This window comes from Urtica dioica, chromosome 7 (assembly GCF_054948205.1).
Source record: "Urtica dioica subsp. dioica isolate 48M chromosome 7, U.dioica_male_clone48M_v1_H2, whole genome shotgun sequence".
Lineage (NCBI taxonomy): Eukaryota > Viridiplantae > Streptophyta > Magnoliopsida > Rosales > Urticaceae > Urtica > Urtica dioica.
This window is the reverse complement of record NC_142762.1, coordinates 46,501,679-46,521,856: the sequence shown is the minus strand read 5'-3', so window position 1 is coordinate 46,521,856 and position 20,178 is coordinate 46,501,679. Positions and strand designations below refer to the sequence as shown.

Here is a 20,178-nt window from a genome sequence, read left to right as displayed (position 1 = left end):
TAAGACTTTAGGTTTGGAACCTAACAAATGAAAATTTGAGTGAATTATAATGAAAATTTAAGGAAAGATTTGAGAAAAAAAATCATAAATCTATGTTGGGTTAAGGCCGTTTGGTAAAAGGGACATAGGGTGGATAGATTAACATATATTTGTTGTCTCGTATAGAGAGGAGGGAAAATCAAGAGGAAGAGATTAGGAGGGATTGATTTTCTAAGGCCCATCAAAATTAACCCCATCTTATTTGGATGGGTTAGGAATGATGGAAATCTAAAACTCCCTAATTTTCAAATATAGCAGTTATTAAAATATTACTACTATGTAACAATAATGATGATAAAGTAATTTTAATACAATAGGTATTTATCATTCCTCTCTCTACTTTTTGTTTATCAAACAACATATGATGGAGTATAATCTCTCATATTATACCAATCAATTTTTTAAATTTCTCTTTTATTTCTCTTCCATCATATTTAATTCATCCACTCATTTTTTCCTCACTCCAAACCATGCTAGGGAAATAGAATGAAATGGCGAGAGAAGAACGTAGATTGCACATGTAGAACTTTGAATTAATTTAATTTTATCCATAGAATAGAAAATTTTGAACTAGCCCATATAACTATATATATCATAGCTCAACTATATATATTTTTAATTGACAACGTCACTACCATTAAATTTAAAATTTCAATCCAGCAAATCACACAACATTTGTATAATTTAAGGTATAAAATATTTATCTATTTTTATGCCAAAAAATTTGCATGGCCAAATTTACTAATATATATATATAGTTATATATTTATAGTCTTATAAACATAATAAAATTTTCATGCATTTTGTAAACATAATAAAATTTTATGTACTCAATTTTTAGTTTACTGTAAGTAAATAGTCATGCATTTTTATTAACATTATCAAATTTACGTAATACATAAATGGATTATTTATGAAATTCTGATTAGTCACAAAGGTAAGATGTCGCACACAATGTGTCCGACAACTTGCTTGAACACAGATAATGGATAATCAACAAACAGTGCGACAAATAAACGACACACAATATGATTACCCAGTTCGGTGCAACATCACCTACGTCTGGGGGCACTCTGTCAGTGAAAATGATTTCACTATATAGTTGTCAATAGTACAAGCAAGGTCTTATATGATTACAACACAAAATCTTTCTGGAATAGTATTTGGTGAATGACACCGCTCTTATCAAAACACAAAGCCTCCCAATCCGCCGGTCTTGCACGTCTAGGAGCTCTAAGTATTTTGATAAAGCGTCAAGACTGCTAAGGGGGTAGCAGGGCTTTTATAGCAGCTGTACAATTACCTGGAAGTGTATCTAGGGTTTCCTTACCCATTCTCGCAAGAATATCACGCAGTAAAGTCACCAGCGAGGCAATCTGGCAAAACCGGAAACTTGCCAGAAATATTGTCTGCGCACAGGAGGAATGATGTCTTACCAGGTAAAGCATGAAGACCGACATCTTTCCATACGACTTACACTAAAAAATAAAGCCAACATATAACGTAACAACAATTTAGAACTCGAATTGTTCACACGACACATCATCCGAATGTTTTTTTTTAAGAAAAAATATTCAAAAAACTGGTCAAAGTTACCCAGCTAAAACGTGGCAAAAAACACAGAGGAAGCAGGTATGACCAGTTACTCTGTGTGACACAGCAAAAAAAAACAAAAAGCAAAACTAAGTGGGACCCGCTACTTTGTCTTATTATTTAATCCTTTTTCTTGTTTTGACTGTCTCTGCATCAAGTCGCACACACAAACAAATTACGCAGCATGTTGACATGTGGATTGTGGGTCCCAAGCTCTTCAGCGAGTTTTCAAGTGGATATATAGTATATAGTATATACACACAGTGGAGTGTCCATGTGGTAGGAGCTTCGGTTGAGATGGCTCTACCTTATAGGCTCATAGCAAATTGTGGGAACCGCTTATCCTTGTCACTAAAAAAAAATAATAATAATAAAAAAAACTAACCACATTATCATTTTTATAATTAATATTTAGAATTTATAACTAAAGTTTATAATTCTCTTAGCTCATCTCAAACTCAAGTCAAATTAGCATGAGAAGTGACACATTTAATATGAAGATCATTCCAACCCACATTAAATTACATCAAATTAATGTAAAATTTGATGTAATAAATAATTTCACACCAAATTTAATGTGAAACTATTCATCAACACCAAATTGGTGTAACACAATTCTTATTTGCAAATACATCCTTTTTTATTTTGACCGTAATTTAAATAATTTATAAAAATAAATTACATATCATTAATTAAAAAAGGGTAAATAATATAACATTAAAAAAGTACATAAACATTAATGAAACACAATACACACTAAATACAATACCACACAAATTACACTAATAAACATACAAATATATTCCGAATAAAAATTAAACTTAACACACACGATATTATAGACAAAAAAAAATAAAAGTGCATGCATAATCATATAAAACACAAATTTAAATTACTTGAACAAAAGTATTATTCTTTATTTTTTTGCTTTAATTTATTTTTAGCATTTAAGTTTACTCATGAAAAATAATGTTAATGTAAAACCTATGAATAAGACATGTTTGTTTTTTCAAGGTGATTTTTATTTATTTATTACTTTTGTGATATTAACATAATATTTAATATTATTATAAATTAATTTGATATTGTTGATATAGAAAAAAATAATATAATATTTATAAGATTACTATTTATATATATAAAAAAGTCCAATATTATAAGATATATTAACAATGCAAGCGCATGTGCCACTATTGACCAATATTGCATAATTTATGATAAATTCTAAAGGGCATGTATTTCTGCAGTCTATGAGACTTGAACTCAGGACCATCAAACGAGGTATGCGTGAGATTCTCATATTAAATTGATTTCGACATATATATAAAACATGTAAAATTTATTAAATATATATATATATATATATATATATATATTTATTGCTAACATATTTTATTTTTTAGATATTGTTAACATATTTTTATTCTGTGAGACCAAGTTATTGTTAAGACTTTACAGCTTAATAATAATAGTGATGATCTTTTTTTTTATATATATAAATATAAAAGTTACCCGGGCTTTTAATAGATAATGGGTATGAAATTCAAGAGTAAAAATATTTTACATCTCTTAACAAGATAAAATGATATCTCAAAACAACAATGATTCGATTATAGAATTGGAGTGTTTGCACTGCCAAAAGTTCAACAAAACCTCGAACTAAGAACCCAATAAATGACTAAGTCATCAACAAGGCTTAGAAACTTAAATGCAAAAGATAAACTAAAGTAAAATTATCATCTTCTCTAAAAAAAAAACACACCACAAATCCTCTAATCGCAGTGGAACTTTAATAGTAGTAATGATCTTAATTCTTATTTTAAACAAAAATCATTTTAATTGCTTATAATTAATAAGTGTTAATGAATTTATGGGTTTCTAACTTTTCTTCTTAAACCATGTAGTTAATAACCGTTAATATTTATCAATAAATTATTTAGGGTTATTAATTGCAATTAAAAATTATAAACAAATACGTGGAGAGAGAAAACGAGAAAAATACGACAAATATGAAAAAAATAGAAGAGTAAAATATTTGATAGGGGTAATTTAGTATTTTGATTAAAATCATTTGTCATAAAAATCGAGAAAAAAAAACATAAGATTAGGTAACGGGAAAACAATACAACCTAGTCATACTACTAGAATAATCCCAAAAACTTACGTACTATGCTCGCATCAACAATGTGAGCTTTGGAATGCTCGATGACAAAATTAGCCAACTGATCCCAATCCTTGACATATGTAATGATTGGAGCTGAATGTCGCTTTGGACGAGATCTTGAGACCGGAATGTCGACAAAATTTCGTTGACTTTTGAATTTTGAGAAATCTAAGATTCGTTCATACTTTTTGTTTAAAATACTCTTAATAATTGTTGAACATTTGGTTGATAAATATAACTTATTACGAATCTAGTAACAAAATAGCGAATTGGAAAAAATCTATTAGCAAAATAGTAACTTATTCTCGGTTGAAAACAATGGCCGGCGATTTAGGGTTTCGACAGACACCGCTGTCTAAATCTGGGTTGAAGAAGATCGTTGATAAATAATGGATTGCGTGAATCCGAGGCCATTTGATTACCTGTGAGTTATTTTATTGTTTGAGATGAATATGGTCCGGACTGAAGTATCGAAGCAATTGTCGTCTGTACGAATATGTACTCTCTTTTTTTTTTTCAAAGTTCATGGTACAAGTCGATTCTCCACCATGATTGTGATAAATGTAAGGGGTGTTTTGAGATTATAGGCTTCCTCGATGTACCGCTTTTCCATGGAAACAGAACTTTACGAGGAGGTACTTTGTCATTTGTCATTCCTTCATTGTTGATTAATATGTGATTTGTGTCGGGTCAGCTTGAAGATTTGGGATAGGATTATGCCACTGCTGATGCACTATCTCTCGCTAACTAAAATACACTGTATATTTGTGATAATGGCTTTCTTTGTTGTGACTGTTTTGAGATTGAGGCTGGTTTTACTCAACTCTCGTTTCTGAAACGAAAGTGGCATCTCAATTAGACCATGATGACCTAATAGGTGTTACAACCAAGGAGATACATATAAATTCCTAAAAAAATCGGAGTAGAAGATGATAACGAGAGATGGTGTGGTTTCGATATCCAGATTCTCAAGGAGATTGAGAAGATGACTGCAATTAAGAAGATGATGGAAGCTACTCTGTGCTACAGTGTACTGGTAAGACATGTCGATTTTCTTTTACTCCAATTTCGAAAAACTATCTGATAAAAAATTATTAAGATTAGGAGTATTAAGTTGTTGTCGTTTATCTTGAAACGACTTGTAGTTTTTTATGTCTCTCAGTCTGATTGCCTACGTGGATGTAAAATCAGCTGAGAAGGTTTATATACTGTTTTGTTCGTTCTTTCTTTCAGCTCAATCAAATCATTTTTTCAGTTTTTCAAATCTTCTTCCTGTTGTTCTTCGCTTTCTCTTCCAAGAACTCAGGAATGCGATATGATATCAGAGCGATCTATTTCCGCTGATTGATCACTCTTTTCTCTTGACTCTTCGATCCAGATCGTTTTTCTTTCGATAAGCGACCATGGAATCGAACCAAGAACATTCAGGGATTGTTGCGAAAACAGAGCAAATCGCCGATCCGGTGGAAAATCCTTTTTACCTACATCACGGCGATAATCCAGGTGCTGTTCTCGTTCCACAATTACTCACCGGCGACAACTATCCTGGTTGGATTCGATCGATGCTAATCGCTCTCAGCGTCAAGAACAAGTTGGGATTTGTTGACGGAACGCATCGGAAACCTCCGCCAGAAGATGCAAGATTCAACTCGTGGAATAGGTGTAACAATATCGTCGTCTCATGGATCCTTAACTCTGTGACTAAAGAAATCGTTTCGAGCATCCAATTTGGGGATTCCGCGGCCGCCATTTGGAAGGATCTTCAAGAACGCTTCGAACCTCGCAACGGACCAAGGATCTTCAAGACGCTTCGCGAATTGGTCAACACCGTGCATGATTCGAGATCGGTCACGGCTCACTTCACTCACATCAAAGCACTATGGGAGGAATTTCAAAGTTTCAAGCCTAGCTGCTCTTGCGGAAAATGTACGTGTGGAGCGATCAAGAACCTTGATGCCTTCAATGAAAATGTCTACGTCATGATCTTTCTCATGGGATTGAACGACACTCTCGCCAACACTAGGAGCCAAGTGCTCCTCATGGATCCTATTCCGCCAATTAACAAGGTGTTTTCACTTATCACCCAAGAGGAAAACCATCGAGAGGTTGGCATAAATTCACAGCACACAGATCAATCCAACATGATGGCCATGGCTGTGAAAGATGACTCCAACGCCAAGAAAGCCAACAAGAAAGTTCGGCCCTACTGCACGCACTGTAAGATTCTTGGACACACCGTGGATAAGTGTTTTAGGATTCATGGATATCCGCCAGGATACACACCGAAGTCCAAGAATCAATCAAGCGCGGGAGAAGGCAAATCAGAAAATCGAAGTGGCTCCATCAATGCCCTGACAGATGATCAGTGTCACCAGCTCATTGAGCTGCTCTCAAACAAGCTCACCAGTTCCAACAATTCGTCTCCACATGAAAGATCCGAGTCTGAATTCTCTTCTGGGCAAGATGGCTCTTCGCAATATCTACGCGCCGTCTTGAGGGGGAGTATTAAGATTAGGAGTATTAAGTTGTTGTCGTTTATCTTGAAATGACTTGTAGTTTTTTATGTCTCTCAGTCTGATTGCCTACGTGGATGTAAAATCAGCTGAGAAGGTTTATATACTGTTTTGTTCGTTCTTTCTTTCAGCTCAATCAAATCATTTTTTCAGTTTTTCAAATCTTCTTCCAGTTGTTCTTCGCTTTCTCTTCCAAGAACTCAGGAATGCGATAAAAATGGTTCATTTCTAAAGCATCAGAGGAACTTTACTGTTCTTGCCAAATTGGTGGGCTGATTTCCGCTAATCCAAGTATATACCACCAGGTGATTGCTCAACGGTCAACAGATATAATCCAAAATCTACTATTAGAGTACATCATTCTTCAAGGGAAGGTAGCGCCAATGATCGAGAACACAAATACGTTGAAGAGTCATGTATCAAGTTACGAAATTCTGTAAATGTGGTAGTGTTACTCGGTTCCCTTCTCAAGAATTCTCACAAGGGTCTGCTTCTTCTTTCCCTGGGTTATATACATTTTTGGTCTGATTTAAATTTCATTGATTATTGCTCTCTTATTTTCGATCTATATTTTTGTAGGCTTGAAGCAAACTGCTATTTACTTGCAAAGTTTTTGCTACAAAGAGGTCTATGGAATGCTTTCTATTCCCCGTCAAGGGTCTTGTGTACGCAACATCAAGTGGATGTACCTTTCGGTCGAGTAGGTTGGAATTCACGAAGTAATGATTTTCATAAAAACATATGATCTACATGGCCTCTGCTATGTAGAGGTGTATAGCTCAGTCATTTCTTCCTCATCCAAGGAAATTTTTTAAATCCAATTATACAACTTACAATTGCAGACATCTGATCCCTCGGGGCTCTGCTCTAGATGGTGAAATTGATTTAAAGACGAGGGCTGTCCCCTCTGCTTGCTGGGTATTGATCTTGAACTCTTGCACAAAATCAAGGCAAGGTCTCTCTTGTGGTATATTTGTATTATTTCTCAGTCTTATTAGACCGATGACCATTTCTATTTCTTTTTAACCTATACAGGGTGTGGTGTGATTGAGTGTCCTGTTTCTGAGAAGGACATTAGAATTTTAAATGCAAATTCGCAGCTGCTTCCTTCATATATTGATAATGATGTGTGACAGTTAAGCATTAAAAATGCAATTCTTCAGTCATGTTACTTGCGAAATACATAGTGGCGTGTGGTGTTTCTGGTTATACAGGTATGTTTCTTTATTTGATTTCAACACCAGTGTCAGTTTGAAGCCTAAAGAACTCCCTTATCGCATTCTTTACCGTTCTCGATTCTTTCACCTCGTGATCGTCACACGTAGAGTACGTAGCGCTTACCGCAACCTTTCTGAGGACAACGTTGAGAGTCAGGTCCGAAAGCCACTGCTTCATCTCCACCGCTCGTGGCTTGATTCATTAGTGCATATTGTTTGTGCAGGTCCTTCAAGAAACTCTCCACCTCGGAGACCCTAACGTGTTTGAGCATCTCGAGCCGGTGGTTCAAGAGCAATTCGACGGTGGAGATCTTTCGAATCTCCCGCCAAAAAGGGCCGTAGGGCGCGAAACCGAACATGGCGGTGTCGTAGGCGAAATGCTTCCCGGAGATCAAGTCAGGCCGTGAAGCATTGTTTGGCCATCTCTGAGCTGCTTATCACGAGGCCTCGGAGGGACCCGATTCGGATTGAGAATATCGGGCCGTACTTATCCGCAAGCGCGCCTAGGGTTTTATGGGAAGGTGTTGGGCCTTTGAGCAAGAAAAGATGGCCAGATTTAGGCCATCCTCCAGAGGCCTCAGGGGGTGTAACTTTATCCTCGGAAAAACCAGCCACTTCCTACTAAAACATTAACAATAATAGGATATCACAAAGAATACTGCTCTACAAGGTAGGAATACCATTAAAAAGCTTATAATACTGCACTACAAGGTAGCTTATTGCAGCTAATGTTTGTTTAATTCTTTAGATATGATCTGCTCTGATGTTTCACTTTAGTTGCGTGTTTTAATATGTTTATGTATATGAAAAAGACTCGGATAGTTACGCTAGATTACAAGAAACACAAACAAAGGCAACCGCCTTTAATTTTTATTTCTCAAAAAAAAAATGATACAAGACTTTTTATAGAGTCCTTATCTCAAAGTACAATTGAATTAAATAATAAAGTAATAAAAAGGCTAAGGAAATTTTTAAAAGGATTAACTAGAAATGTAGTGTTATAAATATAATAAAATTATTATAGAGCAAATTTTTGTTATTTATAATTATTAATATTGCTAAATTTACGTAAATACATAAAAGAATATATATAAAATATTCAAATTGTCTATATTATTCAAATATTTATTTATTTGTAATTCATGAAAGATTCACTATTTAACAAGTTAGCTTAATTACTTAAAAAGATATTCAGAGCAAAATCCGAATACACGTAATATATTTAAAAAGAAAAGGAAAAGAAAAGAAAAAAAAAAGCAAAGGCGGTCAGAAAAAGTTTTGTCTGGCTAGTTGGATCAAATCTACTAGAAATTCACAAAGTCACGTCATTTTTCAATACGGTGATCACAAACATCTATAAATTCTACGTCCTTTTATAATGCGATAGAGAATGGTAAAGCTAAGCGGCAACCATTCTGAGGACAACGGTGGTCACAAACATCTACAACCAAAAAGTGTAAGTTTGAAGAGTAAATTGGATATAAATAGAAAAGCTAACCTTAAAGACATTCCAATAATTAAAACATCTCCTTTTTTTTCGTAAGTTCTGTGGTTGAAATTGGCCCAACAGTAAGCGTCTCACCTGCAGCGGATGCAGCAAGATAATTCTTTATGATGAACTAAGAATCAATTAGTTGTTTCTAAACTAGTCGCTTTTTGAACTCAATTATATAATGGTAAAAGTTCTCCAAAACAAGAACAAGAAAACAACACCTACAACGAGTTAACAACACAATTCTTTTCCATAACTATTTATTACAGACAACGATATGTTCCACTCCTACCAACAAGGAAATCAAAACTTACGATACGCTTTTACTAGTGCAAAATCATACAGCCAAATGCATACGATACATTATTATTATTATTATTATTATTATTATTATTATTATTATTATTATTATTATTATTATTATTATTATTATTATGCATAAAGCTCAGCAGGCAAGCGAGGCTTGACGAGAACATCAAGCGGAGTCACTTTGAGATTGGTGAGCCCAAAACCCTCCGTCATATCAACGCTGTAGTTTTGCGGGGTTGAGATGTCAAACCCTTGGAGAAGCCTAGCCAGCGTGAAGCTCACAAACTGGAGTGCAAAGGAAATGCCCGGACAAGATCTTCTTCCGCTGCCGAACGGAATCAGCTCGAAACTGTGACCCCGAACGTCGACGTCTCTGTGGGTGGCTGTGAGAAACCTCTCGGGCTTGAATTCGAGAGGCTGATCGGGCCACTGAGCCGGGTCTGTTTGGATCTTCCAGAGGTTGGTGATGACCCGAGTGCCTTTAGGGGCATGGTAGCCGCCGATGGTGCAGTCTTTTGTGACCATGTGGGGCCCCGAAAGTGGGGCCGCGGGGTATAGTCGTAGAGTCTCTTTGACTATTGCTTGGATGTACGGAAGCTCGGTAACATCTGAGACATCAACGACTCTGTTCTTGCCGACACAGCGATCGAGTTCGTCTTGAGCCTTTTTCAGTGCGTCGCGGTTGTTTAGCAAGAGTGATATGGCCCATGTTAGGGTTACTGTTGTTGTGTCTGTACCCCCAGCTATCAAATTCTGTGAAATACATGGAAAAAACCCTAATTTATTGCCTGGGCTTAATGGTTTTATTTTTTAAACTAGTTAAAATTAACTTCTATCAATTTTTTACTTGACAGATAATTTCGACCAAAACCGTGTTTGACTCTAGATCATAATCATCTGTATTTTATTCCTCCGACATTTCCACCCTAGGTACCAATAGGGTTAAGGTATGAGAAATACAATATATGCTTATACTATTTGACGTATGTGTCATATATCATATTCTTATGAGAAAATATCAAGAGTATTCCTCGTGTTTAATCGAAATACGAGATTTATCCTTTCAATTTATAGAAATATCAGACATATCCCTTCAATTTAATATAAATGACATATACGTCTCCTAAAAAATGCTATATTACAAATATCACCATTTTCGTTTATTTTTTACAAAAAAAAAAAATTTGAACTCCCCAAAATACCCTTAATGAAATAATGTTTTATTTTCTATTCTATATACAAAAAAATTAAATTAAAAAAATTTCTTCATAAAAAGTTAAGGATTTTTTTTTATAAAGAGGGATTTTGATTTTTTTAATAACATGGTAAATAAATATTTAATCTATTAAGGGTATTTTGGAGACTTCAAATTATTTGTTACATGTTCAAATAAATATGATCTTGCGTTACATTTGTTACATGTTGTGATATATTTATAAGGGAAAAAAAAGACTCTGGGAGTCTCACGTTTCTTGGTTAGCAAGCAAACAAAAACACTTGAGTACCGAGTTAAGTATCCATATACAATTGATTATTTATTACGTATGAATGAAATTAAAAAAAAATGTTCAAAATATTGACTTATACGAGGCGTATAAGACAAAACTAGCTACCTAATCGATAAACATATATATGCACCGCTAGTATTTCAAAGTTGGTCAAACACATTATAAAACATCAATACATCTAGCACTTCCACCGCTGAAATATGTTGTTTTTCATCAATTATTTACTCATGCACTGTCAAATCAGGAGTAAAATCTGCTGTAAGCTTAGGCATACAAACTTATCCTTATTTTTTTATCGAGCAGGTAAGTCCATCTCCATGACGTACCTAGTCCATGGTCATATAAGTCGATCTTCATGACGTCTCCTAATTACGTCTTCTAACTTGTAAGGATAAGGAAAACAAAAAAGGAGAAGAAAACCTCGTTATCTATAACGCTATTTAAGAATTATTCATTTTAAAATATGCAAAAATCATCTGCACATAATTCAAAAGGATTCTAGAATATACCAACAGTCAATTAGGACTGCATAATAATTTAATTGTAACCAATAAAATGAACTTCGACTATTGACTGTAAAAACTTTCATTTCTTGGAGCAGACGCTTGACGCTCGCAAAAACTTGTGCGATATCGACTGTAAAATTATCAACGGAGCTTGCATGCATCAATTTCTTGACACACAAGACGAAAAAATTTCATAATATGGTAGAACGACACGTTCATAATATGGGACTGTACAACTTCAATTACCCCTCCATAGTAATTTGGTTATAAATTCATATTGAGCTTTTCGAATTCCTTTAAATTAAAAAATATAAAATGAGCGGCTAAGTGTAGATCGTGAAAGAGAAGAGAGAGAGAGAGAGAAGAAGACGAGAGAATAATATCTTCAGAGAATGTTATTATTATTCTCTTGATTTGACCATAACAGAGTATTATGGTTTTATAGTCCATACACGTCAGCAGCAGAATTACACGTAAGCAATACTAATTCATTACAAACACACCTCCTCAAGCTTGGCCTCACATCAGATGGAGGTAAGCTTGTCACACAGTTCTTGGAAACGTGGAACTGGAAGCGCTTTCGTGAATATGTCTGCTGTTTGTTGAGCTGATGGAACATATCTGATTTCAACTTCTTTGGCCATGACTTTCTCTCGAACAAAATGCACGTCTACTTCAACATGCTTAGTCCTAGCATGATGAACAGGATTTGTTGCTAGTTGAGCAGCTCCCACATTGTCACACCAGAGAATGGCCTGGCCATTAACTCCAATCCTCAATTCTTTGAGCAGATGTTTCAGCCAAGTTAACTCAGACACTGCTTCTGCCACAGCTCTGTACTCAGCTTCACAGCTAGACCTGGACACCACCTTTTGCTTCTTTGAACACCAATTGATCAGGCACCCTGCTAAGAACACGCAGTACCCAGTTGTTGAGCGTCTGTCATCCACAGAGCCAGCATAGTCTGCATCTGAAAAACAGACCAAGTCCATTGCACTCTCACGACTGAACTGAATACCACGATCAAGAGTTCCTTTCAAGTATCTCAGCAGTCTCTTGCAGGCACACCAGTGTTCATTCGTCGGAGCTTGCATAAATTGACTCAATTTATTTACTGAGAAGGCTATGTCTGGCCTGGTCAGTGTGAGATACTGCAGAGCTCCCACAGTGGACCTGTACAGCTGAGGATTTTCAAAAACCACTCCACTCTCCTTTGTCAAGTTCTTGTTCTGACACATTGGAGAAGAACTTGGGTTTGCATTCAGCATGTTTGTCTTGGTGAGGAGATCCACTGTGTATTTGCGTTGTGTCAGATGATAGCCATCCTTTCTTTTGGTTGCTTCAAACCCAAGAAAGAAGTTCACCGGGCCTAGATCCTTAAGAGCAAATTGGCTGTTCAACGAGTTGACAAGCATTCTGATCGCTGCACTATCACCCCCCGTGATCAGGATGTCATCAACATAGACAAGAATCAAGATGATGTCACAACCAGTGCCCTTGAAGAAAAGTGACTTGTCAGAGGCAGATGAGGCAAAACCAAACCCAGTGAGAGCTGAACTGAGTTGGTCAAACCAGGCTCTTGGAGCCTGTTTCAAGCCATAAAGAGCCTTCTTGAGACGACAAACATGGTTGGGAAAGGCCGCGTTGACAAATCCCTGTGGCTGCTCAGTGAACACTTTTTCATGAAGAACACCATTTAGGAAAGCATTGTTAATGTCCACTTGTTGAATGCTCCAGCCAAAAACCGTGGCAAGAGTGAAGATAACTCTAATTGTAGAGTGCTTAGCCACTGGATTGAAAGTATCAAAATAGTCAATGCCAGCTGTTTGTTGGAAGCCGCGAGCAACCAGGCGTGCCTTATGTTTGTCAAGAGCTCCATCTGCTTTAAACTTGTTTCTGAACACCCACTTTGTGGTTATGACATTCATATCTGGTTCTAGAGGCACCAGTTCCCAAGTGTCATTCTTGAGAAGGGCCTCAAACTCATATTGCATTGCCTTTTTCCACTCAGGGATGGTTAGGGCTTCAGTGGTTGTTTGTGGTTCAAGTGGTGTATCTGGTGTGAAATAGTCAGCAAGGAACAGTTTTGGCTTGAAAATTCCATGTTTTGATCTGGTAAGCATTTGGTGAGCTGACTGAATGGGTTGATTTGGTGGAATGACAGGTGTAGGAAGAATGGGCTGTTGGTGTTGACTCTGAGAGGATTGACAGTCAGGTGTATGAGGACTAGGCTGAGCTGGATAGTTGTAGATAGGAGTAGGTGTACGAGACAGGCTTAGTGATGTGCTTTGAGATGTACTAGAGGACTGATTTGGAGCATTTAGTTGAGACTTAATGGACAGAGGTGTTGGAATGATCCAATTTGACTGAGGCACTGTGAAAGAAACAGGAGTACTTGACTTAGAGAACAAGGTATCATATGGGAATTCAGATTCATCAAACACAATATCACGAACAACATAAAGACGACCAGTTGGATGTAGACACCTATAACCCTTATGAAGAGGACTTGGACCTAGGTACACACATTTAGAAGAGTGATAATCAAATTTGTGAGGATTGTATGGTCTGAGAAAAGGATAACAGGCACAACCGAAGGTTTTGACACTTGACAGATCTGGCTGTTTGTTATAGAGCATTTGAAAGGGTGACTTGTTGTGAAGAACATGAGTAGGCAGGATGTTGATCAAGGAGACAGCCGTGCTAAACGAATCCCACCAAAAATGAAGAGGAAGTTTTGACTGATCAAGTAATGACAGGCCTGTTTCAACTACATGCTGGTGTTTTCGTTCAGAAATTCCATTTTGTTGATGGATGTATGGACAGGATATAATGTGTTTTATGCCAAGGCTGTCTAAGATAGGCTTTAGAGGACGATATTCGCCACCCCAATCTGTGTGAAGAACCTTGATTTTGTGTGTAAATTGTCTTTCTATGAAGGTATTGAAGTGTTGAAAAGTCTGTGTGGTTTCAGATTTTAATTTCAAGGGAAAAAGCCAAGTAAACCTGGTAAAGTCATCTAAAAACACAACATAGTATCTATAGCCATCACGAGATATTTTTGGTGAAGGTCCCCAAAGATCAGAGTGCACAATCTCAAAAGGAGCAGATGACTTAGACATGGATTTTGGAAACGGTTTTTGATGTAATTTTCCTCTAACACAGGCTGAACATAGAGGTAACTTTGCAATTTCATTATGACTGAAAGACATTACAAGTTTTAGAACAGAACTAGAAGGATGGCCAAGCCTTCTATGCCAAAGAATTACATCAGATGACTTTAAACCAGTCTTATTACACACAGAAACAGAGTTTGTGGATAGGTTTGAAACTGACTGAGTACATAGGTTTTTACATTGAGCAGAACTTCTAAAATTTTGTTGACTACTAAGATTGCAGACTTTCTGAGCTTTGAGACTTGTTTTGACTTGCACAACTTTACTAGGAGACAGACACAACTGATAGAGACCATTCCTCAGATATCCTCTTGCTAAGACACGTCCATTGCGTTCATCCTTGATTAGACACGATTCACTATTGAATTCAATAACGACACGGTTATCACGAGTGAACTTGGATATGCTAAGCAGATTTTTGGAAATGTCAGGGACATGAAGGATGTTTTTTAGTTTGAGTTTGGATTGTGTGGCAGGAAAATGCAATAATGAGTCACCAATATGAGAAATGTCAAGTAGAGAACCATTACCTACAGCTAGCTTTCCATTTCCTCTGCAGTCTGACTGAACTGAGAGGTTGTCAAGCTGAGCAGTGACATGATTGGTAGCTCCACTGTCTAAGTACCATGCTGGTTCAGGTTTGCCAGGAAGATAGCATGAAGAGCTAGCTGTGTGTGCCTATGGCTGAACTGAATTGTTCGAGTGTGGATCATGTGTGCAAGGACTGTACCATGCTTCATCATTGCTTGATTGTGACTGATCAAAGCTTGACTGATTGTCTGACTGCAGTTGACTCTGATGAGCTTGAGTCTGGTGTTCATCACTTGCACCATGGAAGTTTTGATCAAATCTGTGCCAGCATTTTACTGCTGTGTGTCCAACACGACCACATAGTTGACAGTAAGGACGTCCTCTGCCACCAGATCCAGATCCACGACCTCCTCTACCGCCTCTTCCACGATTAGCTCCTCCACCACGATATAAGCCTCGATTTGCACCTCCACGACCTCGATTACTTCCAGCATAAGCATAGTTTGCAGTCATGTTGCTCGTTAGGCCTTGAGCGACATTGTTGGCTTCAATTCGCATCTCATGAGACTGAAGCATGTACTGAACTTCTTGAAGATTCAGATCTCCTTGCCTGGACGTTAGATTCACAACCACTGACTCATACTCTTGGCCAACACCTCCGAGGATGTAGAGTATGAGCTCATCATCAGAAATTATTGATCCTGATGTGTTATGAACATCTACAACATTTTTCATCTTCAAAATGTATTCCTCAATTGTAGCAGATCCTTTCTTCATTGTCTGTAGCTGAAGGCGCAATTAAAGAAGACGAGCTTTGGACTGAGTTGAGTTGATTCTTCCAATCACACTCCAGATCTCTGCAGATGTCTGACAATGACTCACATGTCCAAGCTGAGTCTCAGAAATTGAAGCGAGAAGCCAGCTCATCAGAAATTGGTCGTATCGACGCCAGTTCTGGAATTCTGGATTTGGCTGTGGAGCTGAGCGAGTTGAATCTGTGCTGGTTTCAACGAATTGAGAAGGAATCACAGCAGTTCCGAGTAGGATTTCTTCAAATCCATGAGCACGAACTGCAGGCAGAACTTGAGACCTCCATAGCACGAAGTTGTTGCGATCCAAGCGCAGAGATAGTGGATTCAGGTGAGGCGAGAAGATTGGTGTGGATTGAAACATTGAGGAAGAGACGCCATTTGTGTTGACGTTGATTGATGAATTTGAGTTCGCCATTGAGATAGGTATGAACCCTAGAATGGCTCTGATACCATGAAAGAGAAGAGAGAGAGAGAGAAGACGAGAGAATAATATCTTTAGAGAATGTTATTATTATTCTCTTGATTTGACCATAACAGAGTATTATGGTTTTATAGTCCATACATGTCAGCAGCAGAATTACACGTAAGCAATACTAATTCATTACAAACAGATCGGCGTCTTGATACCCAAAAGACTAAGCCCTTATTTAGTAAGAAGGATTGACTGAGAATGGATGGATTTTTTTATAAGAGGAAAAAAAAAAGAGTAAGGATCAATTTTTTATTTTTATTTTTTTATTTTGGGTATGCTGGTAGAAAGAAAAGAACGATGGAAACATAGATTGTTTAAAAGATATATTTATAAAAAATAAAAAAAATATTCTAAAATTGGAAGGATTAAAAATGGTGAATCCGGTGCATTCACAATCCTCTAAATCTTTCTTATTTTCCTCTTTATCAAACAATTACAAGTGTCTATCAATAGAAAAATTCCCGCCTCTCCTTTCTTCTCTACCAAACAAGACCTAACGCGTTGAAAATTCAATAACTCCAAAGTTTCCTGTTTTTTTTTTTTTTTTTTTTGGGAAAGAGCAGCAGTGCTCGTAAGTTTCTCTTATCATATATATATATATATATATATATATATATATATATATATATATATTATATAACAAATTTCTAAATAACTAAACTATTAAAAGTTTGGGATTTTTTAAATAATCAATCTTTCGTTAATTATAGATAAATAGTGATGTGTAATTATGTAGATAATTTGCGTATTTCATATATATACTCCTTTGTGTATTACTCCAAATTTACGTAAATTTGATCATTATAATAAAAAAAATGACTATTTATTTAAAAATTAATTATATAATAATTTTATTATGTTTATAAGACTATTTATCTAACAATCAATAATATAATTCAAGGTTTATAATACAGTCGGTTGCTCTTAGGTATTAGCTCAATGATCAACAATAATATAATTTATTTGATTTTTTTCAATAGAATTATACCAAAACTATAATCAGTGAGAAAGGTTTTTTCTACCCCCCGCTCAATTTTAATTAAAAAATAAAATAAAACCCATCGATCATAAATAATAATAATAAAAAAAACATACACACATAGGAGAGGTGAAACGCAGTCATAATTTTGACACCAACACCCATGGGCAACACACCATAGCGGCGATCACCTCAAACAGTTCAACACCTCAGTGTGCGACATATCATATGAGGAATAGTATAAGAGAAATTGCCTCATCTACTACCAAAACAATAACTTTTTCCAATTTCCCACCAAAACCATAATTTGGCCAAAAATGCCACTAACTCATTTGTACAACTACCATTTTACCATCAACTACATTTTTCCTTACAATCTCAAACCAACCCACACTAACTCGTTTTAATGAGCAAATATTTAAGTCTGAAACATTTTCTCTTCCTCTCTCTCTCTCTCTCTCTCTCTCTCTCTCTCTCTCTCCTGTAAATCTCGTCCAAGGTCGGTCACCCATGAAACCCCCACTTAAGCATTGAAACCCTCTGCTTCTAAAAACCCACACCTAAGCATTGAAACCCTTGGGTGTGGGTTTTTAGAAGCAGAGGATTTCAATGCTTGAGTGGGGCTTTCATGGGTGACCGACCTTGGACGAGATTTACAGGAGAGAGAGAGAGAGAGAGAGAGAGAGAGAGAGAGAAAATGTTTCAGACTTAAATATTTGCTCATTAAAACGAGTTGGTGTGAGTTGGTTAGTGATTGTAAGAGAAAATGTAGTTGATGGTAAAATGGTAATTGTACAAATGAGTTAGTGGCATTTTTGGCCAAATTATGGTTTTGATGAGAAATTGAAAAAAATTATTGTTTTGGTAGTAGATGAGGCAATTTCTCATAGTATAATTCTTGTTGTTGCGGTTTTCTTTTTTTCTTCTTTTGAAGGAAGAGTAGTACAAGTTATTGAGCTTAAGTTTACGTTTATATATAAGTCAATGCTCTGCTAATTAATCACTGTCGATTTATTATTGTACGAAAGATAAGTAACTAAGCAAAGGGTTGGCTTATACCATGTAATGTTGATATGAATCTGGATCCACCGTCTATTGTTTGGAAAGTTGAACATGAATAATATCCTCTTGGGTGATTTCACCAAAATAAAAAAAATTGTTTATTTGACGTATGTATTATTTGAGATTTGTTACGAAATTATTCCAAAAAAAAAGGGAAAAAAAAAACTTATCCAAGTTTTTTTTTTATGTTTTTCATAATTAGTTATGGATGATAATTTATACAAATGATTTAGGCCTAGTTTTGAAGTTTTGATAAATTAGAGTTTTATAAAATATGGGTTACTTGACGATTTTGTGACAAGTTTCTTAGACTTGTTGATGATTTTATGACAAATTCTATGTTTATACTTGTCACAAAAATAATATTATGTGATAAAATTGTCATAAAATACAATACTTTAGAAAAACTTGTCATAAAATATAGTATTTATTGCTATCAGAATCTAAATAAAAATATAGATAAGATTAGTTTAGATTTTTTTATTTTACTATGAGCGGATTAATTTGATTATGTAGAGTAAATCTTATGTAAAAAAAAAACTAATACTAACAATTAAAAGTGATATGAATTGTAAAAGAAAATTGAATTTTATACCCAAAACAAAAATTGAATACGAAAACTATAGACCACAGATTTAACCTGGAAAACCTAAGGCAAAAAATAACAGAGAAAGTGACAAAACTCTTGGTGAAATTTCAAAAATTGGAAAGGTTTATACCGCAAAGTCGAAGCCTCCTCATCCTCTTTTTTATTTAGTCCGGAAAAATCAGATTGTCGAACCATAAATTTCTATGCATACCAAATTACAGCCTCTAGTCGGTAAATTTGCACACAACATGTAAAAATAGATTAGTGTAGGATATTACTAAGAGTGCTATACTAAATGGTAGAATCATCACTAATGATCTTAAATCACAATGAAGTAGTGAAGAAGCCATTATTATTATAATTATAGTGATCGTATGATCAGACATATTTCGTCACAGGCTGTATTTATAGTAGATTAGTGTCAGATTTCTAGCCGTAGCTATCGAACAAACCGCCTAGAAGAGTTGTTCAAATTGTTTTCTTAACCTAAAGTATCGACAAAAACCTGGCTATAAGAGTCGTTGATTGTTTACGTGGTCAACAACAATATGATCACCGCACAGATATGACCATCGTTGTTGAAGTTTTAAGTTAAAACACGCCATCATATTGCGGTGGAATAATTATGTTTTTTCAACATCATTACGGTGGCATTTTTCTAAAGCTAAACCCGTAAGGGACATCGCTTCTTACATTTTGTCTATTTCAATATATTTGCTGCAAGGAAACAATGGTTTAGTGTGGACGTCGCAAAAATCAGGAATGGAATAAGTTAGTAAGTAAAACGTTTTATAGATGTCACATTCAACAACAACTCATCTCCTATCCAACTTTATTTTAACTTTTAATAGATTTTTTTTATCTTCTGTTTATGCTAAAATCCTCATATTTATTTTCTATTTAAATTACATCACTCATAGTTATTTTATTAGTGGTCAATCAGATTCTTACCTATTTTGTGACATCATTAGTTATGGTCCATATTTATTAATTACTGCTTATTCTGATTTTTTTTTTTTGAAGGATAAGAGTAAATTTGAAATTACACATTCACATTAAATGTTCGGTGGGTATTATTTAAAATCTTAACTAATATATTTTTCTATTTACCAGACACAGACAGTATGGCTATTCTTTTATTCTTATGTTATTAGAATCTCAATATTCAATCCGGAGTTTCTCTACAGGTGCTATGTTGCCTCGGTTGATGTAGAAA

At 35.5% G+C, this 20,178-nt stretch overlaps 1 long non-coding RNA gene and 1 pseudogene across 2 annotated transcripts; one reads left to right on the top strand and one right to left on the bottom strand.

Annotated features, from left to right (window-relative positions):
* The first annotated feature begins 6,878 nt into the window (after nucleotides 1-6,878).
* Nucleotides 6,879-7,933, top strand: LOC149392235 (uncharacterized). The gene is made up of 5 exons (XR_016300182.1): nucleotides 6,879-7,009; nucleotides 7,152-7,259; nucleotides 7,345-7,523; nucleotides 7,635-7,683; nucleotides 7,751-7,933. It is a non-coding gene; the product is annotated as an uncharacterized LOC149392235 (long non-coding RNA).
* A 72-nt stretch (nucleotides 7,934-8,005) lies between these two features.
* LOC149392234 (cytochrome P450 82A3 pseudogene) lies at nucleotides 8,006-10,134 on the bottom strand (annotated as a pseudogene). The gene is made up of 2 exons (XR_016300168.1): nucleotides 9,025-10,134; nucleotides 8,006-8,144 (listed from the first exon to the last, which is right to left on the bottom strand). The product of XR_016300168.1 is annotated as a cytochrome P450 82A3 pseudogene (transcript).
* Between the last annotated feature and the right edge of the window lie 10,044 nt (nucleotides 10,135-20,178).